Below are 10,099 nucleotides of genomic sequence, written 5' to 3' on the forward strand. Positions count from 1 at the left end.
TGGCACCTCTGATCTCACAGCATGTCCTTTTTTAGACATCTATGGTTATATGTGATTATCATAAATATTTTACTCACGGTTCTCTTACACTCTTCATCTGAAGTCGTGATTGAAGTCAGCTGAATCGTAGAGCATCCTTATCCAAGAACAGTTCTTTCCCAGGTGAAGCTGGCTCTTTCTGCCTTGAAACCAAATTCAGTCTTCATTCTCACCATGAAGCATCCACTTACAGCAAATTCATCTTCAAATAATGTATATTTTTGCAGAGATTTTGTAGGGGAAAGCTGGAGGGTCTATGTGAAACCATATAGAAGAAAACACTTATTTGGGCCTGGTCATTATTTGCGCCCACTTCAGTGTGCCCAAGATACCTTCTCCTTGGATTCAGTCCTCACAATGGCCCTCCTTTTGAAAATAAGCACTCCTGACTTGCTACCCTTGAGCTGTTCTCACATCCCTGGGAAGGTGAGTGCCATGCTCTTGTCGCCCTGTGTATACCTTCAGGCCTCTCAGTGTCACCTAGACCAAATATGTTGGTGAAGAATAAGACCTTCTCTGTGTCATCCTGCTATGCGTACTCTCTCTCACATCCAGGTTTTGCTTGCATGAATTGGGATTTCCCCAATTCACAATCTACCTCGTATATCTAACTCCTATGAAGAGAGGCATTTTAATAGCTTTCTACTGTTGCATGACACATTGCCACAGACCTGACAGCTGAAATTTATCATCTCCCAGTTTCTGTAGGTCTAAGATTTGAGTACAGCATGACTGGGTCCTCTTCTCCAGATCTCACTGGGTTGAAATGAAGGTGTTAGTTGAGTTTGCAGTCTCCCCTGGGTTCAGGGTTCTATTTGAAATCACTGCTGTTAGTAGAATTTATTTTGCTAAAGCTGTGGCATGGAGATTCCATTTTCCTTCCTAGCTAACGGCTAGAGAGAGCTCCTGCGAAGCAGAGGCTGCCTGTATTTCCTGGCCTTGTATTTCTCACAGGTAGTTAACAACTGATGTTTGCTTTCTTCTGGGGGACCCAGGGCATGTCTCTCAGAGTCTCTTTTCTGTGGCTTATCAGAGAAACCTCTGCTTTTTTAAAGGGCCCATGAAATAAGGTCAGTCCCACCTGGATAATTGCTCTGCCTCAAGCTCTACTGATGTAAGTCCTTTCATTCTTGTTGCTGTCAGGTCGCTAAGTCATGTCCGACTCTTAGCGACCCCATAGACTGCAGCATGCTAGGGTTTCCTGTGCTGCATTATCTCCCAGAGTTTGCGCACACTCCTGGACATTGATCTGGTGAGGCTTTCTAGAAATCTCATCCTCTGCCACCTCCTTCTCCTTTTGCCCTCAGTCATTCCCAGCATCAGGGTCTTTTCCAGTGAGTCTGCTCTTTACATAAGTTGGTCAAAATATTGGAGTATATATATATATATATATATATATGTTTTTCTTTTTATCTCTTTAATCAGTACATTTAAATTTGACAAAGAAGAGATACAGTATACATACCCAAGCCGAATGTCTGTAGTTTCTAAAGTTCTCATAAGCATATATATATATATATATATATATGCTGCTGCTGCTAAGTCGATTCAGTTGTGTCCGCCTCTGTGCGACCCCATAGACAGCAGCCCACCAGGCTCTGCCGTCCCTGGGATTCTCCAGGCAAGAACACCGGAGTGGGTTGCCATTTCCTTCTCCATTGTGTGAAAGTGAAAAGTGAAAGTGAAGTCACTCAGTCGTGTCCGACTCGTAGCGACCCCATGGAGTGTAGCCCACCAGGCTCCTCCATCCACGGGATTCTCCAGGCAAGAGTACTGGAGCGGCTTGCCATTGCCTGCTCCGTCAGTATCTGAATTAGTGCAGGAATGAACTGGGAGAAGGTGAACACACTGGTGGTTGGGAACTTGGTGGGATCATCTTAGAATTCTGTGTACCACACTCACAGCTACAGTGAAGGGAATAAAAAATAATTTAAAGATCCCTCACTTGCATGGCTTTCTCCAGGACTTCTAGGAGAGAGTCCTTTGCTCCTCTTTGCATCTTTACATAGACATATATTTATATAATTTTCTCAAAAATAATATTTTTTTCCCACAATTAAGACAACAGACACTTTTCACTTTAAATTACCTTGATTTTGTTTGGCCGTGGTATTTTGGAAATCCAGCTAAGGGGAAGTTACCAATACTTTTAATTTCTTATACTGGGGAATTTTTATGTGGTGCCCAGTCACTTCTGTGCATTGGTTGGGAAAAGCCTGTTTGATTCTTCTGCTATTTGCCATGCCTACACACTCGCCACAACACAAGGTGTAAAGCTAGGGCTGTACCCCTTGATGAACGGGACTCATGAGGCCCACTACCCTAAATCTGGGGGAAGAGGAGAAGAAAAAACAGATTTAAGATATATGGAGCTAGAAGCTAGTGTGTGGAAAACATTTCATGAAGTCAGAAAGGTAAAATTATATGCAGAGAATTTGTTTCTAACGAGAGAGTCAAATTTTCTACTTTCAGGAATGTTCTTAGTTAAGGTGGCATATTCAATTAAAATCCACAAGACCTCTTAATAGAAATGGAACATGAACTTAAGCTTGTTTATACATATATATGTGTGTGTGTGTGTGTGTATATAGTATATATAATTAGTATATAATTTTATTTCCAATTTGAAATATTTATAAGAATTTTATGGTGAAATTACAGGCATTTGGTGTGGGGATGTATGATGGATACCTTCTTTGTCAAATTTAAATATATTGATTAAAGAGTTAAAAGAACATTTTGTTGAAAAATCAATGAAATGTGAAACAAAAGTGATAAAGATGAGCAATGAAAATTAATAGAAATGATTCTCATATTGAGAACCAAATTATAGCCCAAACACATACAGATTATACCAAATGTGATAATTTATTAAAAGGAAGAGTTATATTTTTAATAGAATTAGTAGTCACTTCTTAGAATTTTTGATAGACTAGTTAATGAAGAGACTTCAATCATTATAAACACTGTAAGAAGGCTTAAACTTTTTTTGCTGATTTTACACAAAATACTGCTAAAAATGAACATTAATATAATAAGCACAAGAGTAATGAACACTGGATACTGAAAAGGAAAACTTGAAAATTCCTGAAATTGTACGGATATGACAGAAACTTGGCAGTTTCATCTGAATATGAAAACAGTTTTTAAACTTGCATGATAGTTAAACATAAAAACAAAATTTGCCCACCCATGAAGATTGCTGGGTTTCCTTTCTATTCTCTTTATAGAAAATGATATTATAAGTTTATCTTAAGAAGTGATCAAAGAATAGGAAGCCCAATCATCAAAACATGGAATATAAACTCCATTAAAGGTTTTGGTTAATCCCATCATCTCTCTGATAGCTGGAGTTCTCTCTTTTGGATCCTATTGCTAGCCTCCTAGGTTTATACATGTTCTACCGCCTTCTCAGAGCTGTGCAGCAATGGATCATCTTCGTTAATTTGTACTATCCCCTGAAAAGAGTGCCCATCCACATTTCTTGATCTGCTTTCTTCTCCTCTTTGGGGATCAGTGTGAACGGGCTGACTCTATTTTCATAGCCTTCCTTGAATTTCATTAAATTGAATTTTGCCTATATTGTTAAATGTATAGCTAGAGAAAATGTTAACCTAGTCATTGCTGCAAAAACCGGCACAAGTCCAAATGTGCCAAAGTCTCAATGAAATTAATTTCATCTTATATTTCCCATAAGAAAAATATTTTTAAAGATTAAAGAAAAAAGAAAGAAGAAAGAAAGATCTAAAATTGTTAGACATTACCTAATTCTTTTTAGGACCATGAATTGTTATTTGCTGTGTTGTCCTAATAGAATGAAAATGCTATGTATCTTGGAAACCTTTGCTATGTCATCAAATTTGAAAAGGGCTATTCCTGGCCACTTACCTAATAACCATGACATTATATTCAGGTTTTCATGGCAAATTCCTCACACAAAAACTCAGTAGTAGAATTCCCTGTGCTATACAGTAGGTTCTTGTTGGTTATCTATTTATTTTAAATACAGCAGTGTGGGGCTTTCCTGGTGGCTCAGTAGTGAAGAATCTGCCTGTCGGACAGGAGACTGAAGTTCGATCCCTGAGTTGGAAGATGCCCTGGAGAAGGAAATGCCAACCCACTCCAGTATTCTTGACTGGAAAATCTCATGGACAGAGGAGCCTGGCAAAGTACAATTCATGGAGCCACAAAATAGTCAGATACAACTGAGACTAAACGACAGCAAAAACCACGTGTTCCTGACACACACTGACATTTGAGAACCACTGGATTAAGACATATCCCCCAGTTTTCAAATAAAGCAGTTCTTAAAAAAAATACTGCACTGTGTACATACTGTACAGCTGAAACTAACACAATATTGTTAATCAACTACACTCCAATATAGTTTCCTGGAATATCCTATGGACAGAGGAACCTGGAGAGCTATAGCCCTTGGGGTTGCAAGAGTCAGACACAACTTGGTAACTACATCACCACCAAACCACTGTACTCCAATATAAAAAAAATTTCAAAAAGCTCAATAGTATTCATCATCCAAAGGTATGATGAATGAAAATTCATATGAATTTGAAATGAAAACTTTTCATTTTTCTAGGGAATTATTATCTTAAGAACTATTTTTAATACATGGAATAAAAATATGTCTTGCATTTGTTCAAGGTAAGCAGTTAAAAAAAACATACACAAGAGAAAAAGAATGTTGAGAAAAATAATCAATAATATCCATCATGTAACATTTTTTTCTTTTTTATTACTTAAACTCATCTCCCACCTTTTTGTAGCAAAGAGAATTGCTACTTGTGATAGTTTGTGATGATCAAGAATCAGAACCTTGCTTGACTGAGCTCTCACTGTCTTGGTTTACCACCATCCACACTTAGAACACTGTTCAAGTGTGTAGACTTCCCACTGTTTACTGAAATGATTTTCTTGTTAACCGTAGCAAAATGTTCAGTCCTGAAAATACTCTTCTGAGAACCCCCATGAACTCACTGCCACTCCAGCATAATGCACATTTAGAAGGATTTCTGTGACTCCTTTAAAATTTGTGGTTTATCACAAATTGCCCAAAACTTGCCCGCAGTGCTGTTTATCAGCACTAAATTATTTCAAGTGCTCTTCCTGTTAAAGCTTTTAATGTTCAGTGTGACTCCTTATGTTAATGTTCTATTTATTGCTGGTATTTCTGCTCCCATGAAACAAAGCACATTCATAAAATCTGAATTTTGCACAAAGGTTGCTTTTTCTTCAATATTGCATTTAAATTGATTCATTCTAAGTATTTCCTCTATATTACTATAAATCTGATCTGGAGACTCTTTGGGTAGATCAGTCACTAAAACGAATCAGATAATGCATTATACATTAAGGCAAAGTCAATTTAACCTACCACTAGTAAAAATGGATTTAGATGGGTGCAGTTTTTGTACAACATGCAATCTGTTCGGTCTGAGTATTTGATCTTCTCTTTGGAGGTAGGGATAGACATAGTCTATGCACAAACACACTAAATGAATATATGTTTATGCAGGTACATAAATGATTCTTTGGTTTCCCTGGCTCAGCTGGTAAAGAATCTGCCTGCAATGTGGTAGACCTGGGTTTGATCCCTGGGTTGGGATGATCCCTTGGAGGAGGGAATGGCTACCCACTCCAGTATTCTGGCCTGGAGAATTCCACAGACAGTATAGTCCATGGGGTCGCAAAAAGTTGGACACGACTGCGTGACTTGCACTTTCACTTTCAACCCCACCTCTGATCCAAGCAAAGCCCTGAGTGGCATTTATCTATACTATTTGGCACAGCCATTCTATTAATATATATATATTCCTAAAAGAGGGATACCGTATAATTTTGAGAGGAAAAAAAATCCAGTTAATTTCTCTTCTTACTAAGGTAGATCATTTCTACTAAGGTAGAAAGATTATGCATTTAAATAAATGATTTTGGATACCTTTGAAGATCAAATGCATTGTTCTTCTGAATTTTAAGTGTATCAGCCATAAGAGTTATCAAATACAGAGAACTTGTTAAATACAGAACTGTAGAATTGTATCTAGTTTAAAATTCATACATGGCTCAAACAGTTGGACTGACCGAAGTCAAATAGCTATACTGGTTAAAGCAAAGTTGCAGAAAAAAGACTGTTGACAAGTTAGTTGCAGTGGTTTAACTGTTTATCTAAATAAATATGTACTACTCATGTTGCAAAAAGCAGAACAAATTTGGAAATTAAATCCGAAAAACATGATTGTACAGATGGGGGCATATTTTTGTGTACTCCATAAGATTCATTCCTAAAATTGTTTTAGAAATCTTACAGGCAAGTATTGACTGGCTCCATTGCCATTTTGGAGAAGGCAATGGCAACCCACTCCAGTACTATTGCCTGGAAAATCCCATGGATGGAGGAGCCTGGTAGGCTGCAGTCCTTAGGGTCACTTAGAGTCAGACACGACTGAGTGGCTTCACTTTTCCTTTTCACTTTCATACATCGGAGAAGGAAATGGCAACCCACTCCAGTGTTCTTGCCTGGAGAATACCAGGGACGGGGGAGCCTGGTGGGCTGCTGTCTATGGGGTCGCACAGAGTCGGACATGACTGAAGCAAATCAGCAGCAGCAGCAGCAGCAGCAGCATTGCCGTTTGATGCTATAACTCATGAATACAAGAGAAAGAAATCAATCTCTGAGGCTCTAGATTAGAAGTGCCCATCCCAGAATGTTTTATAATGAGAAACTGTTTGCCTCATTTAAATATTAAATGTTATTCTTGTATAGCTAGTTAAGAACTGAAGAGCTTCTCCCATATAACATGACATTAGTACTAATATTCTTATGCTTAGTCATAAATAGAGTAACTTACAAGGTCATGGGAATAAAGTTTCTATTAAATGTATGGGTAAGGAAACTACTTTTAAAATACAATGCAACTGGCTCTACAAATGAAGAGTGTTCTATTGAAAACATTTTGAGAGATTTAACAACAAAACTAAAAAGCAATCCCTGTGTCTATGGTGATTACAGGCTCATGACAAAGCCCTAAGAAGAGTTTTCCTAGTTTAGATGGAATATATTCAAATAAGTCCTTGTTAGGGGGAATTCAAAAGTAAAGACAGTTATTTCTTCAGTAGATCTAAAAGCATATCTCTCTTCATTTCTAACCACATATACTAATATTCTTTGTCTAATTAAATTTTTAAACTTTTTTTAAATAAAATTAAGACTGAAAATTTATTCTTATTCAAAGTAATCTATTTTATGTTCCAGGCACAAGAACTGACCCTGTGGTCTGTAAAGGATTTGATCATTGTTTCACACCTATTTTAGTTTCCTGATAATGTGAAACAAAAATGGAAGTGATGCAATTTGATTATTAGAAAAAGTGGCATTTAATAACTTATTCTTATACTTTATATTCTAATATTTTATTCTTACTTAGGCAGTATTTTTTATTTGGGTTTTCTTACTTTTGATTATAAGATTTAAGCAGATTGATTCTCTATGAACAATTTTCTTTCATGCAGAATGCTTGATTCATGGTGTTAAATTTCTGGAAACTATACAGTGATCCCCTTTAACCATCATACTTTCTGAAAGTAGATTATAATGCTATCAAGTATTTTATCTACTTTTTTAAGGAGTAAGTTCTCTTTGATTTGATGTGAGAGATGTTTTCTTTAAGAGCTATTGTGTAGCACAGAATAAAATGTATGTTTGTGGAATATGGATACTTTGATACAGAATTTGGCATTTTAGATCTGAAATAGAAATCCCAAGTGTAACAAATTATTTGTAAACTCTGTGCTTTCAATACGTAAGTATAAGCCCATTTTATTGTGTGTGTATATCTGGCTTATCTAGTTATCTATCTGCATTTTTAAGAAAAAGATTCACATGTTCAAGGCAACTTGTTTTTACATTCCTCTGATGTTGGGTCTCTTTGGGTGGAAGATGTTTTCCCCTTTGTTTGTGTTTTATAACTTTTTAATCAAGATCCATGTTATTAAATCTATAGATAGAAAAATTTTTGTCAATACTAGCCTATGAAACACAAACTGGAATAATTATGTGTTCAGAGTCTAGAAAACTGGTAAAATGAATAATATCCACAAGGGTCAGTTCCAAAGTTGAGCCTATTTCTTTAATCATATTGATTTGATATCACTGTATTTTTTCCCCAATATATGAGCTAAACTTAGGCAAATGGTTTATAATTTGTGAGCTCATGGACAGAAAATAGGTTAGGTAGCATAGGGTTAGTATCTTTAAAAATCATTGTTGAGGTTTGATTTTTCTCTAATCTTTATCCCAGCCTCCAAGGGCCATATTTCATACAAAAGACTTGTTGGTCACAGTTTCAAAGGAAATACTTATTTTGTTTCAACAGCTGTTGAGTGCCTCATAGATGCCGGACTCTATGCAAGACACTTAAAATGCCACAGAGAACAAGAACATACAATGCTTTCCATCATGCAGCTTTGAGTCTAAAGAAAACCAATTTATGGAAAAGAAAAGACACAAAGAGAGTAGTTAGTCCATGTTTATCACATTGTGAATGCACACACAATTGTTTTCATGACTCAATACAAATGAGGGAAAGGCTTAAATATTTAATATTAACCCTCAGCATGCCTCTATATACTAAATTTAGACTAGTGCACAACCCATATCTGTGTGTAGGCAGACAAGAGTAAGCTATCATACAACTTAGTGAAAATGTTTTCTTTTAGAAAGATATTATTAAAATTCAAGTGTAATTATGTGGGTATTGACATGACCTCTAATTGAAGACAGACTTTTGTACAATTTGGAAAATGTGTTATTCCCCCTAAGAAAATGTCATAAGAGAGACCTTTGTGAGAGTGCTCAGAAATCCATGTGAGACAAATTCTGAGCCAGGGAGAAATGGCAAAATCTTTAAAGAAATTGAGTACTTGCCATTCCATTTTTCCTGGGACTAGTTTAGAATCTTCATGATTTTGTTTTCCATCTTCCCTCCTTCCAAAAGTTTCAACAATACTACCTATCTGTATGTTAAGAGTGAAATCATCCCTTTCTTAAGTCCGTGGAAGAGTTGTATCTTATCTGCTATAGTTCTATCTTCCTGTTGTCCCTGCTCATTAAAATGGTCATCCATTTCAGATGCCTTCCCGTAATTAAGGAATATCTGAAAGCAGGAACCGTTCCTTCCCCATAGAACTTAAGGGGCCAAGACAAGAAAAACTATATGTTTACAAAAGTGTTTCATTTCCCTTTTGTATATACATCTCTGTGTTTCCATTTCTCATGCATCTGGCCCCTGAGATGTGAAAAGGGGTAATGTTTGTTACTTTCAAGCTGAACCTGGCTATAATACATTCTGCACAATCTCCAATGCCCTCTCTCCTCATACATTACAGCTGGAACTGAAAGATTCTAAGATGCTGGAGTCACATGTTGAAAGGAGTCAACGTCTCTGAATCACTGATTCAAGAAGAGCTGCCCAGGAAAACTACCCAACCATCATTGGTTTGAGTGAGAAATATGCTGTCTTGTGTTATACCTCCTGAGATTTCTAGATTTGTTTAAAAAAAAAATCAATATCCAACCTGCAATATCTTTAGTAATTCTGCTTTTAAATTTTGTTTTCACTCTTTGCTGCTGCTGCTGCTAAGTCACTTCAGTTGTGTCCAACTGTGTGCGACCCCATAGACGGCAGGCCACCAGGCTTCCCCGTCCCTGGGATTCTCCAGGCAAGAACACTGGAGTGGGTCGCCATTTCCTTCTCCAATGCATGAAAGTGAAAAGGGAAAGTGAAGTCGCTCAGTCACTCAGTCGTGTCCGACTCCTAGCGACCCCATGGACTGCAGCCTACCAGGCTCCTCCATCCATGGGATTCTCCAGGCAAGAGTACTGGAGTGGGGTGCCATTGCCTTCACTCTTTAGGTTACCATATTTTGGGCAACACTTTTCGAAGGCTTAATGTATCTTACAAGTATAAGTAACCTGATAGAACTTTCAGAGCTTATCTGTCATTGTGGTATTGGGCTCCACAGAGGGAAGTTTTCACTCTGAGGT

General features: G+C 37.2%; 1 long non-coding RNA gene across 1 annotated transcript; it reads left to right on the plus strand.

Moving 5' to 3' along the window:
• The first annotated feature begins 331 nt into the window (after window positions 1-331).
• Window positions 332-9,671, plus strand: LOC129647865 (uncharacterized). The gene is made up of 3 exons (XR_008712549.1): window positions 332-465; window positions 1,095-1,153; window positions 9,442-9,671. It is a non-coding gene; the product is annotated as an uncharacterized LOC129647865 (long non-coding RNA).
• Window positions 9,672-10,099: the final 428 nt, after the last annotated feature.

The sequence above is a fragment of the Bubalus kerabau genome, chromosome 3, assembly GCF_029407905.1.
Source record: "Bubalus kerabau isolate K-KA32 ecotype Philippines breed swamp buffalo chromosome 3, PCC_UOA_SB_1v2, whole genome shotgun sequence".
NCBI lineage: Eukaryota > Metazoa > Chordata > Mammalia > Artiodactyla > Bovidae > Bubalus > Bubalus kerabau.